The 14,265-nt window shown below is 38.6% G+C and overlaps 1 protein-coding gene across 1 annotated transcript in view; it reads right to left on the bottom strand.

Annotated features, from left to right (window-relative positions):
• FBXL7 (F-box and leucine rich repeat protein 7) overlaps nt 1-3,360 on the bottom strand; it is a 232,272-nt gene extending 228,912 nt beyond the window's left edge. Inside the window, exon 1 of the mRNA XM_066186360.1 lies at nt 3,272-3,360. The gene's annotated coding sequence lies outside the window, so the exon portion shown is untranslated. The remainder of the gene's footprint in view (nt 1-3,271) is intronic.
• Between the last annotated feature and the right edge of the window lie 10,905 nt (nt 3,361-14,265).

Genomic DNA, 14,265 nt, shown 5'->3' with positions numbered 1-14,265 from the left:
TTCCTAACAGAAAGGATTCAGCAGAGTCACAAGGTCAGGTTATGTAGTCATACAACACTGCAGTCAGAGCTGCAGGATCAGGGCCTGTCCCCACAACACCAGAAAGAAGACACCTGAACGAAGGTCACCAGATTCCATGAGATGTTATAAAACAGGTATTGGGAAGATACTGTCTTGCTTGTAATCACACACTATTACATTTGAATAAACATAATTATCAGCAAAAATTAATGATAGTGAGACAAGCAAAAAATTGCATCTCTCTCACAGCCAAGGTCACAAAACAAAAGATGGGAAAAGCAATCTACAAGAGATTTTCTTGGGGAAAATAAAGAATGTATCTGTCACTAATAGAAAAAAAAAAAGCCAAAACAATTGGAGGGAGTAACTTCTCATTTAATCATCTTTGACTTTCACCATGAAATATATTTACCTCTACTTTACCTAGATACTGATATTTTTTGACTGTAGCAGCTGGATTGGACAGGAACCAACTGGAAAACTACAAAGGTTCTTTGCCTTGAGCAAAAAGAAAAGCAGGACACAAATTTTAGCCCATGAATGGGATGCAGTTTTTTCTCAGGCCTCAAATCAGGGACATGAATCATGTGGAATGAAATCAACCTCTACTGCTAGATTACACCTACCTTACTACTTGAGTGAGCCTATCAAGTTATGTGAGGCACAACACGAAAACACCAACCCTGTGCCAAGGACTTGACAAATCCTCTTCACCCCAAGCAAAGGAGATTGGAAATACACTGTTTTGAAAGTTTTTATTGACTTCAGTATTGTATGCAGATTTATGTTTTTGAAACTAAGCAGTTTCTATCAGTTCACTGAGTCTGTGTGGGTGGGGAGCAGGTGTAGCTATTACAGTTCAAAATGCAGGGCAGAAGTCTTGTGATATTTACATAGACTTCTTGTCATGAATCCTGCATTGATGCACAGAGAGAGCTGGCTGTACCTAAAAGAACTACACTAAGTAGGTCTCTACCTAGGAAGGGTTTGTTTATTTGTTTGTTTGTTTGTTTGTTCAGAGATGTCTGTGCTGTGCCAGCACTCAGGTGACTAGGACCCCAACCACTAGATGCAGAAGTCATGTACACAAGTATTCCCCAAACCAGAAAAAGAAGCTAAACATTTTTGTAAAAACTATTCCTTACCTGTTACATTTCATGCCAAAAAATGCAATGCATACATTCTCTTCAGTTCCTCAATTACACAGGCTGAATGCAGCTGATCAGGCCAACAGCCAACTTTGTGAGCCTTGCAGTGGGAGAAAAATGGCACATTGCCCAGGAGCCAACCAGGGCATGCTTCTCCTGACTGCAGCTCCATGACACAGCTGGAGAAAGGGTGCTGCTCCCACATCACAGTCATGCAGGGCAGCCTCAGCTCAGTTCACATCCTCAAAGCTCAGAAGATGGGGCGCTGAGGAAAAGCTAGTTGTCACAATGACTGAAGTGCAAAATGCCCAATTAAATAATGGAAATACAGCCCTCTGAAACCAATTATTCAATTCACAGAGCTTTGTCAGTAATCACCTATCTTCTTTCTTTAGCCTGTAATAGTTAAAGATGACATGGGAGTGATAATTCATACTAAAAAAACCCCAATTTGTGGTTTTGTCTCTTTTCCCATTGCAGAACACAAATTATATTGATGGTTTCCTCACAGCTGTGCCTGCTCTAGAGTTTGCCCAAAGTGTTTTCTAAAATTAATGCTGTTATTAAAAAAAATAAAATGTTTGAAACATTTCCATGTTTATTAGGCTTCTTCCAGATATTGTTTGACAGTATGAAGGATAGTATTAAGATGTCTAAGTACCCTTACTAAGGAAAAAACAAAACAGCATTTGAGCTAATCTACTCTGCCAGAAACATATTTTGGGATTAAAATTAGCATTCACGTTCTCTATTTTTAAACAAAAAGCTCTTTGTCCTCCACAGGTTACCTGTTACCATTGTTTTCAGTTTTCAGCTAACTTCCCAGGAAAGGCAAAGAATCAAACAGCATGATATAAATGCAAACAGCCATCATTTAAAATAATTGTGAGAAATGGTGTGGTTGGCCTCATCGGACATCACTGAACATAAATCACTGACATTCCTATCCATTTCTGCACAGGAATGTAGGCCACAGGGTAAGACTGGGAATTACTGTCCGTAGCTATTCAAGTAGCATAACTTACTCCTGAGCTGTTATATTTAGACTGAATATTCAATTTTCTAGACAAAATAGCCACTGAAGATAGAAAATGAGGACCCCTAGAGTTTACATCTAAGGAGATCCTAGGCCTTATACAGACTTGAAAAAAAAAGTTAATTATTTATCATATTTCAGGAAATACAGACAGAAACATGCGGTGGGGAGCAGAAATTTCTCCCAGACCGCAGGGCCATCCCTGCCCCCAGCCCTGCTCCCGCTGTCCCCTCGGAGCTGGCAGGGCTGTTTGTGGCTGGGTTCCCCTGGCTCAGCCCTGGCTTTCGGGCAGTGTTTTGCCCTTCCTTGCCCAGGCTTTCCCCGGAGCTCTCGCCCGCCCGCCCGCGGCTGAGGAGCTCAGCCGGGCCCTGTGGCAAACGCTGGTTGTCTTTAAAAGCAGCGCTCCTCCATCACCGCTGTTAAAAGTTGCAATAAAACTGTAACAAGGCAAAGCTGTGTCTCCTGAATCCAAGCTGAAATACCAAACTGGAAGCTTTGTCTTTGCCATCCACACACCTCCACTGCAGGGCTTTAAATCTGAGTGCTCTTTGCTTAATCTGGATGCCTGTGGATACACTGATGCTTTTCCCATTCGAACACGACCTAGGGCATTTTGAAAGGGGGAAAGGAAGGAGAGAGGAAATGGGCACCAGGAGAACTGTCACTCATTTTAAGTGGGAAAGTATCCAGATACTTACTAGAAAGCAATGTATTAACCCTGCAAAGCTATTCATGCATAAAGTCAGTCACAATTAAGCAAAAATGCCTAAACTGGAAAAAATGACCAACAGGAAACATTATCATATTTGTCTTTTCGTTGTGACATTAATTTAACTTGACTCCCAGGTTCAAAATACAGTATTATTTTCGGTTGGTAGCTCATATTTCATAAACAGTTTTCCCTCCAAAGGATACCAATAGGGGTTTAAACTTCTCATTACAATTTTGAAAGATGTCTAAAGCTTGGCAACAGCAGTACAGCCTCCCCTCAGCATTTAGGATAACCTGGAAAAGGAAGATCTTTTCCACTGTTTGTCGTCAGAGCTATTGCTCTGACCAGCCTTACCTCACTAGTTAACTGGTTTTCTTCCTTTCTCTGGATGATTTCACAAAACTGTTTGTACAAGCAAACATCCCGTTTGTGAAGCAATTCACCTGTCAAAGAAGAAAAGGTGAAGAGACTAAGTAATCACAGTTGGTGAGATTAAAGACAGATGGAGACCATTTCGAAGAATACTTGTAGAGCCAAGGAGTGAAAATAATCAAGAACAGCCCCAACTCCTTAACCTAGAGGCTGAGTGCATGTAGCAGCAAACACCAATTGATGGCAATCATTACAGGCCTTGTATGGGAGATAGGGAGAAAATATTTCAGAAGTGGATGACACTTCCCAAAATGGGTTAAATCTTTCTAGTAATTAGAAGTGAAATTAAAAATCTTTCCAACCTATTAGGGTCTAAGATTTCCCTCAGAAAATATCGTCATCAGCAGACATAACAGAAAAGGCCTGAGAAATATCGTCAGGATATTCATGGCTTTGAATTGCCTGTGTGAAGTGTTGGTTTTATGGGCCACAAAGGCAGTCAAAAGCCTTTGACAAGACACAGTTTGATGGTAAGCAAGCAAGGAAACAGATTTGAACTGATTCAGGGCATGAGGAAGTGCACAGATGCCATGCAGCCTTATAGTCACCCTCAGAATCAATTAAAACCTTAGGGTGTATTACAGCATCTGCTTAGAGAATTAATGAGGCCAAGATAAACACATAGGTGTTTCTGCAGGAGCTCTCATGGCCAGTGGCACCCAAGCCAACCAGACTGGGAGCTCCTAGGGGTAAATCAAAATCCTGTGATCATTTTTGGGAATAAAAGTAGTAAAGGCTGAAGAGTGCAAAATACTTTCCCATTGTAAGAAATCCCTCGTATTTGTTGCAAGTACTAGCAAAACATACAAGGGCTCAGATCAAGCACAGATTATCTTTTCCTCAGGTTCTCCTTCAGAAGTAAATACCAACTAAATACCAACTTTTTTAATATTATAAATGTACCAACAATGCAGTAACACAGCAGGAGATCAGAGTTAGATTTTTGCAGTTGGTTTATGAGATATAGTTTGTATCTTCTGGTACACCAAAATGCTTATGCCAAAAAATCCACAAGAATCAAGGAGGTACAGAAGGAGAAATAACAGCTTTTTCAGACTCCCTACCATATTGCTACACACATCTTGCACATGCTACATATTCTGGCCACACAATTCAATTAGCAAGTCACAATCCAAGAAAGCTCTCTGCTTTGTGACAATTTTAATAGTTAAAGCAACCAGCCTCCATAGACATAAACACCAAAAGCAATGTAAATAAATGAGGAACATAAAACATGTGAAAAGTTGCAGATAAAGCAATAGACTCATTTATTAGAGCAAAGACATTCTCAAGTATTCTCAAGCTGTAACCCTAACAAAAGTGTATCTGGGAGACTGTTCTCATAATTTCACTCCATACCTTCTTCCTCCCTTCCCCAAAACAACAGGGATGATGGGAGAAATGACATCATACATTTTGCTTGTTGAAGAGTCCCATAGGCAGCTGAAATATTGCATGGTAGTTTTTCTTAACTATTGCTAAAGCCACAACAATACATTCCAAAACAGTCCCAACCACTTTTCCTACTGGAACAGATTTCCCTTGCTCTGAGCTCATTTAAAAGGACTTTTGTATTCACTTAGCACTGTGTGCAATCAAGCCAACATAAAAAGCCTAAACAGTAAGTTTTTCATATACCAGCACAGGGACATGAGAGAAAATGGACATTTAACACTAATACCAGATAATAGGGCTATTACATAAAATTCAGTAAGCTCAGTGGGGAGTTTTTCATGCACAGTTACCTCAAAACTCTAATTAGCAGAAGAAACACACAGAATGTGCATGCCCCCTACGTTCTTCCTTTTATTGGAAGAAAGCAGCAGGGTTGATTTCTTTTTTAATATACTGGGGTCAGCATCATTTATGACAAGTACCAAAACTCATTTGTTGAAAGTCTACTGAACCCTTGTGCTGATTCTTGTGTCTACCTTTGATGTTTGTGGAGAATTGCAGAACACAGAATGAATGAAAGTTATAATGATCTTGCCGTTATTTGAGTACCTTGGAATAATTTTCATGGGACAGGTATGTGACACATGATATTGACTCTGTGTTTTGGTGCACAAAAGAAATTAATGATTGATCTAAATATAGTATGTTTAGTTCAATCAAAACTGATCTCAGAAAAAAACCTTCAACCAAATATTCAACAAAAGCATGAAACCTGTCATTGAAGTTGAGCATTGACTCAGCCCATAGCTATTTGTTTTTCTTCAGTGTATCCTATTGTCAGCCTAGCTTTTCTCTTTTTAATATCAAATTATGTACAGCAGAGCAGTGGCAGAAAGCTATATTCAAGGCAGATAATAATCTTTTGATTGAAACTTTTCTCAATCCTCCCTTTTTCATTCAGATACTGACCACATTCCCAGAAGATACCAAATAATCTTAATTTTTCATCATTGTTTATAAGGTTTGTAAAAAGTTTTGAAAGAGATCTGTCAAAGTGTATCAAAACTGCAGCACTTCCAAAAAATTTCCAACTGATTAACACGAAGTTATGCATTAGCAACCTATTTGTTGAACTTTAAACTCTTAAAATGTCATTTTTTCCTGGACTGTTAAAAAAATCAGAAAGAAAAGGTGGGATTGTATAAAACTCTAAATCTAGTGCAGACTCAGATTTGTGAAGTGCAGTTTTTTAACTTGACTTACTCTGTTGTGAACTTTTAGTGCAGTCAAGGTCTGTGGACATCTGGAATCAGAAACTACTCTTTCACAGAATTCCATGACAAGGTTCCATGATTCCATGCATGGGAATCTCAGATCTTCAGCACTAAAATCAAGGAGAAAAAAAATGCTAAGAAACAGAGACACATCAATTCCAGCCAGCTTCTGTGTAGAATAAAGCAACTCATTTGTGTTTACAAGGTTTGTGACTATATGGCTACAGGTGCTTAGCTGGTATGGTACTAGACCAAACACACTGTAGTAGTTTGAAGGCAAAACAAATGAGAGGCTCCAAGTCAGAGATACAATTTAATAGGAAAAAAGAAAAAAAGAAAAGAAAGTAAAATAAAATCGATGCAATAATACAAAAGACCACTGACAGAGTCAGAATACAACCTGAGCGTAGTGATGGAAGCAGTCCAGATGAGGTGGTCTTCCTGAAGCAGTGATCCTGTAGAAAGGTCTGGTAGCTCGGGTCCTCTGGGAATCCAGTGGGTAAGCGCCCCTCTGGTGTTCAGAGTCTCAGCTTATATCCAGGCTGGAATGCTTGGTTTCTCCCTCTGGGCGGAGCATCCCACAATGGGATGGTGAGTCATGTGATAAGGCCTGATGGGCCCATTAACAGGAGGTAGTCCAGGAGGGGGTTATCTGTGAGCTGTGTAGCAAAGGTGCTGATGGCCCATTAACAGAAGATAAGCCAGAGTGTAGGAGGCAGGGAGCACTGCCTCACCTGGTTTCAACAGTTCATGAAGATGGTGATAGAATATACTTCAACCCAGGACACACACATTAGTGACAACAGTAGAAAAGTAGAAAATGTTACAGATACAAAACGTTCCAGCACACTGGGGGAACATGAAGGGACAGCACTTTAATAGGAGAAAAGCCTATAGGTATAATATCAGGAACACTGCAAGGAGGGCACTAGCCTTCACTGATGACACTGGAGGTACTAGGACAAAGCCCTAAGAATGGTCCTGAGGGAGCAGAGAGTAATGCTAACACAAGAGCAAGATAAACCTCTCTTAATGTGCTGCTCTAATCACTCTTTACCTTTTGCGCCTTTGCCAGCAGTGTGTCCACACACTCAATCCCTGTATTTTTCACTGCCACTTTGGTTTTTAACTAAGCATCACCAATAAGGGAATGTTCTACACACTTCCATTTACCAATTCCATGTGGCTTTTGCCAGCATCTTGGAGATGCAGTTCCTCAAATCTCCCTTTTCCAGCCAACCCCTGCAAGTCCCAGAAAGTATTAACCTAATATTAACCTAATGTCAACCTAATGGACAATTCCATGTTCTTATCCAGTAGTTGGCAGTGTGCTGCAGCCTTTGAAATACCCCACATTTCACACTCATCTGTAACATCTGTCTTGCAACGTATCAGCACTACTGCTGTTGATGGCAGACCTTCATTAGTTTTGGACACACCGCATCCTGGTACTTTTAGAAATAAATCCATTTAACATCAAGAGCTCCACCTACAGCTGAATTTGGGAACCAGGAAATTCCAACAGAAACCTAATTCTGAGCATGAGCAGCAGAACAGACAAAGGTATCATTCATTTTGTTTGTATTCATGGGATGAGATTAGACAAGCTATTTTTGCCATGACTTTATGAAAAAAAAGCACTGGCTGTTCAAACAGTGCACCAGGAAGCACACTTTGAATCCTTCCAGTTTATCACACAAATCAAAGCAGACCAGGCACTTACTGACAAGAATTCCAAATTTAATTAAGCAATAAAATTCATGTTTCCTTACTCATCACAGGCCCTGAAAAGGACTACTGGTTTTTGTTTCATACAACCATATTTTCTTAAGCCAAGAAAAGCACCAGAGCAGTATCTTACTGTGCGTATCAGGAGTCATCTGAACAAGGGTTGTGTGGATAACCTGGCTGGAAAACTGGTGGTCTTGTCAAGATATGCACAGTTGGTTGAGAGGAGACATTCATCTCAATCACAGATTTATTTGGGTAACTCCTTCACATGTTAACAAAGAAATAGATCCTATAGATTACAATATATAAAAAATCACTTTTATTTTCTCTTTGAAGAGACTATATGAAATACAATCTGCATTAGAGAAAGACAGAGATGATTAAAAGTTAAGCAAGGGGCTGTGACCACAGGAGGTGAAGCAAGAGAACAAAAGAAGTGAAAAAAAAAATAAAGAGGTAAAGATAAACAGAAAACAGGAAAACAGTTTGTAGAAAAAAACCAACATTCATATGCAACTGGAACTGCTTTAAAAAAAAAGTAAAATAAATACTCTGAACCTAAATAATGCAAATCCTCTCTACTGTTTTATTTGGGGTTTTATCCTCCTTTCATGGGTTATTCAAGAGCTGTGAGTGAGTAAAGGAACTTGTAGTTGCAGCCACAATAGGGAAATGTTCTTCTGAGATTTTTGATATCCTGGTTCCTTATTACTCTCTCATACAGCCAGGCTCAATTGACTTGTCTGAAGTACAATTATCCTGTAAAATATTTTGATATCGACAAAAATCTATGAAAGAATAATTTTGCTATTTGTGTAGTCTCCAAGTTGCAGAATAGGCTCGTATGTTCTTCAACTCTTCCTTACATGGAAATTGTAAAACCTTGATATCCCAAATTATCTGAACCCTTATCAGACATGCAGGTAGTTCAAATATGCTCAGGTGGGAGACAAGGCATGTGAAACTTAATATGCTGCCTATTTTTCCTTAAAAAGTCTGACTTAGAAAATGGAGAAGCATTTAAACATTTTGAAGATGTTGACAACTAGGACCCAAATCGTCAGGTGTTTCAACTACAGCAAAGTTTGATACAGTGAGACATACAGCTGCTCCCTATCCTAGATTTAGACCCCCACTGGGACATTCCATGATTTATCCTGCGTTTACCATGACTGTCGGGCTGCCTATTGAGAATTCCAATTTTCAAGTCTGTATGAAAACGTAAGTTAAAGTTCTGCTATATTTAGTATGCATATTTAAATAGGTAAACACTAAAATCAGTACATTAGGGATTGTATCTGTTTCTGTTCCAACTGTGTCTGCTGATAGGCTGTTTTACTAAAACACTGAAGGTTGAGCAATGTTACAAGACAGAAAAAATACTTAAGAAAATAAATATTCATTAAGAGTACACGCACTGTTGTATCTGAGATTATAATATTTTACAATTTCTTTTACTCACTAAAAATAACTCCTCCAAAAGATCAAAGCAACGTTAACAAATGTCTATTGACTTAAATTTAAACTACAAGATAAAACTAAAATTTCTAGATGAGTTATTAGCAGTGTAAATAAAAACAATACTTTTTGATCTAGAAATGTTTCTTTCTCAAATATAGAAAGGACTCAGTTGTTCCCAAGCCTTACCATATCATGAACTTTATGTTCCAGGCCCAAGAGAAAAACAAAGATCAGTAGTGCAAAGAGTAACAGAAGCTTTTTTGCAGTACAAACATTTTCAAGGCTGCAGCTCTAAAATCAAACATGTTTTTGGTTAGTGTTATCAGTTTGAATATTACACTAAAAAAAACCACAAAAAAACAGGCACTAAATTTAGTCTTGGAATGATTCTTGAGCAGAACATAAACCACAGGAATAGCAGCTCAGATTTCTTACAGCCAAAGCAGAGCCCTACTTCTAACACAGATTGCTGATGAAAGTTGACAGCCAGCATGCAGGTATGACAAGGTAAAGCAGTGAGAATGTTTTGAGCACTGCTTGCCTACTGAGGGCACATGTGTGTGTTTTAGTTAATGTAGCATTCACTGCACTATTATCAGAAGCATCTGTCCTAGAATCAGTTGGCAATTAATGGAAATTCAACCCCTACCAGAAGTTGCATAATTGGTTCATGTTTTATTTCCACAACAAAATAAACCTGCAGTTGACTTTTGTTACAAGTTTAACAGAGTAATTTTGGAGACAAATGTAAACAACATTAATATTGCTTAAAAAATATATTCTACTTTCTCTTCGACACAGTATGTGCCTACATTTCTGCAGTAAATAGGCATAGGCAAAAATACTTTCTTTTTGCAAGGTGGTTGAAAAGTTGATCTTAATTTGCTTTTTCCTGTCCTTCTACACACATATATGTATGTATGATACTGCATGGCATTATGTCCTCTGACTGCTTTCCACAGGATGCTCACCAGACCAGCCATGGGTGAACAGAATTCCTTTACGAAACAGTTATTCAACATTTTGCCTTTTTCTTGCTGCTCTATGTACTACCTTGGGCATATTTACTGCAGGGTAAGGTTATTTAATTTTTTTTCAATAACAGAACAAAATGCTATTACTAGAAAAGAGAAATAGAACTAAAACGAATACCATTACTTGAACATAAGTGGCTCATGAAAACTGATTTGTATTCATACCCTACAGTGGAATTATCTCCACCTTCCACAGGTAAAGACGAGGTACATCCAAATCAACATTGTATGCATCAGTTAACTCTCTGGGCTCATATTCTCACCATTGTACTTCATACAGTGTAGTAATTCACTGTGTAGTAAAGTCTAGTGAACTATGTTGTGAATATATGAAATAGTATCGTTCAAATTTTTCAAGTCTCTGCCCTTGATTCAGACACCATATTCATAGTACTCTTACAGGTCTTATTTCTTAGCCAAGTTGGGATTTTTTTACCCTTCCTAGATGAGCAGCAGAACACCCAACATGAAGTAGCCTCCTATTAAATATCAAGTAATTTCTTCACAGTAAGAAGCTGCTAAACTTTAAGAAAAGAGAGGATATAATCTCCTCTGTTCTTTGACATTGTTTAGTCTTCATCGAAGAACTTTTAGCTCAATTCCCCACCCCCAGGTCCGCTTGAGACAGATATCCAAAATGGAAAATTGCAGTTCAAACCGTTAAAGCTTAGCAAAAATAGCACATAAAACTTAGAGGAAAAACTTACTTACAATGAGAAATACTGAGCATTATGGATCATGTTATCACCTCGGCTAATGACATGTCTACATTACCTTTCAAACACTCAAAGTTACACATGTAAATGATTTAAAACCATGCCAATGAATTACAAGGGTTTTTAATGGTTTTGATGAGCAGAGTACATAGCTGCCAGAAGGCTGGAAAGTAACCTGAAAAAAAGGAGTTTGTTGCCAAATTGTTTCAGCAGTACTGTTGAAATCCAGTTTTGGGGATAGGTTGGGATTCTCACAATCTCCATCTTAGGCCTTTTGAGTGCAATACCACAAGCTTTTTAGAACATTGCAGATTTGTGGCATATTTTTCCCTTACTATACAACAACATCACTTCTGGCTAAATGAATGCAGTAAGTGCCAACTCCAAATGTACCAGCTTACAGAACAGCCCATTCTGATGGGAATGATACACAGTCATATGAAACAGAAAACTACGTAATTCAAACCACATTTTTAACTGTTAAGCATTTCTTCACCAAAATATTCATTATTTTCCATGTGTGTGTTTGTATGTGCATATAAAAAGACCCAGTTGTTGGCCCAGTTCCTGCAGCTGAGCTCCCCAAATGAGTATATGAATGTGTGGGTGGGCATTGCAGACCAGAAGGAAACTTTGCAGTGAAAGGTAAAAGAACCAATTCTAGAACAATTTACAATTGGATAATTACTGCAGGTATTCGCTGGTGTTAACCTGTAACCAAGGGGTGATGCTACACATCTACATGAAAGGGAGTAAGTTTTAAACATTTTATAGCAGCAGTAAATTAACGATTAGTAAAATCACCTTTATAAGATGTACATAAAATATCAGGTGCTTTCCACAAAAAGAGAAATTGTCCAGGTTTAATGAGTTTCCAGCTGAGAGATCTTCACTTTAGTCTTTCATGGTATGATTTGGAACATACAGAGAATATCTCCAAAAGAATAATACATATTTCTGTGAAAGAGAAAAACACATTTTCTGGATATGAGGCAGGGTATATGCTAGAATAGCGTGCCAGTATAGTCAGTTCTTTAAAAGAGAGGGAGGGACTCATCATGCCTCTGAAGGAACTGTTTCCCAAAGCAGAAAAACAGTCATGCCTCACATGCCTTGGAAAGAAATTCACAGGAAAAAAAGCACATGGCAAGGGAAGTTGAGGGATTGCTCAGCATGCTTCACATTTTTAATTGACTGCTTTACATGCAAAGTCTCTTGTAACCCCAAATCATGTGCTTGTATATGCCATATGTTCACACATCCAAAATCATTTCTGTGCCAAAGACCTGCAACAACAGGTAAAGTCCCTTCCCTTGCAATATGGTCCTAAAAGCAGACATCTCCTACAAAAGTGAGAAGAGGAATAAGGCACCCACCATCAGATGGAGGACCTGAGCTCAGTGCACTCAAAATAGACAACTTCAACACCTGTTTCCACAAAAAAGGTCTTCAGACCACCAGGTCATAGATAAAACTTCATATATCCTCTTGTGACTGTGCCACCATACCTTAGAAAATCCAAGACGCTCAGAATTAGGTGGAAGAGGGAGCCTGAATATGAAAACACAATGTTGGATTTAGGTTGAGGACATGGTCAGGAGGAGGCATTATTCAGGCATCTCTGTAAAGAGTGAATACCACCACTGCCTAATGCATACCGAGGAGTCTGCACCCTGTGAACACCCAATCTTCTTTTGGGATGTAAGTGTTTTTAAAGGTTGGCACAAAAACCTGGGACAAGAGCTTTGGTGCAAGGCATCCCATTGTGTTAAGTTAGGAATTCAACACCATCTATCTGCCAAAAAGTGAAGGCTCATCACGATGGTCTTTTGCCAAGGTTGTGTAGTCACAGAATCACAAAAGAGCTTTAACAGGAATGAAATAAGACAGAAAAAAGTAAAAAAAAAAAAAAAAAAAGTAAAAAAGAGACAGAAACTTATCAATCTGATCTTAAAACTGTGGGGGTAATATCCTTTCTCCTTAAACACAGATGCAACTGGGTATGCAGCTCCCAATCTGCTTTCTTTTGGAAGCAGCTGGATTTAGTGAGACCTGCTGCAGCCTTAAAAGAATTCTCACCCTGTCTGAAGCTGCATTATGCAGCCACTGAAATAATCAGGGTGCAGTTCATCAAGCAAGTTCAGACTTTTTAAAAGCATACTAGTATTTCAGGGATAGAGCACAAAACAATGAAATGGAACTTCATAATGAAGAAAAGCAACTTGCAACTTTAACTCTAGACTGACTACTAGTATCCATGATGTACTCCATATCCATAATGTACTAACATCCAATGATGTATTCTGAAATCATTAAAAACATATTGCAGTGGATTAAATCATACATTTGAGAGGTGGCAGGCCACTACATACAAGATGCCATATGCCAAATTCTGTCAAATGAAATAAAGTCCATTATTTCACTTTTTTTTGCTGGAGAAAAGAGTGTTTTGGGTATAGTAGAAGGCAACAGGACTCCTTTCTCTAGCAGGCAGAAGTATGAGACCCTAACTTTAGACTTCACTGCCAATGAGTTATCTTTCCAGTTATCTTCAGCAGAATGCTGGTGGATATGGATATGTCACCAGTACCAGACCTGAGTGAAGCCATCTTAGCCCGTTGGCATGCATTGAGTAGCTATCAGCAAACTTTTAAAAGTATTAATAATGCCTTCTGCCCACAGTCATTAAATCAAAAGTAGGGCCTTTCTCATGAGCACCCTGATCCCTCGTAACTGCCAAGTAGGGAACTTTTCATTGTGTGTCACACTGAGGGTATCTAATGCAAAAATGTGGAATTGTGGACCTGAATTCTTTATAATGGTTCAGCTGAGCTTTTTTACGGACTAGGGGATGAACAAGGCCCATATGCATATACTAAAAAATCCCTTCCAATCTTTTTGACAATCAGGTTAAATTTTACAGCCTTATTTAGATTTATGAATAGTCATTTCTATATTTATAACTATTGTAAAAACTGAGCAGCTTATTGTTTTTGTAAACCTAACCTCTAATTTAAGCCAGGAAAATAAAACTAAAAGCTTTCTAAATAAAGAACATTGTTCTTACACTGACAGAAAAGAGAGAAAAATAAAAATTTCTGAAGTGAATTGGGCTTTCCCGGTCAAGGGGAAGTAGTGTCACAAAAAGAGAAAGCATGGCTCATAATGAAGTTTGCCACCTGACCTTCTGTGAGGCTTTTAAGCCCTCAGGTCCTTCTTTTACTTAGCTCACTCTAAGGGTGATAACCACAGCACAGAAGTAATTATGCTGACCTCCTCTGCCCCAAGTCTTTATGAGAGAGATA

Source organism: Chamaea fasciata, unplaced genomic scaffold (genome assembly GCF_029207755.1).
Source record: "Chamaea fasciata isolate MVZ Bird 193981 ecotype frontalis unplaced genomic scaffold, bChaFas1.0.hap1 SCAF_1, whole genome shotgun sequence".
Taxonomy (NCBI): Eukaryota; Metazoa; Chordata; class Aves; order Passeriformes; family Sylviidae; genus Chamaea; species Chamaea fasciata.
The sequence above is the reverse complement of the archived record's forward strand: the minus strand, read 5'-3'. Positions and strand labels throughout refer to the sequence as shown.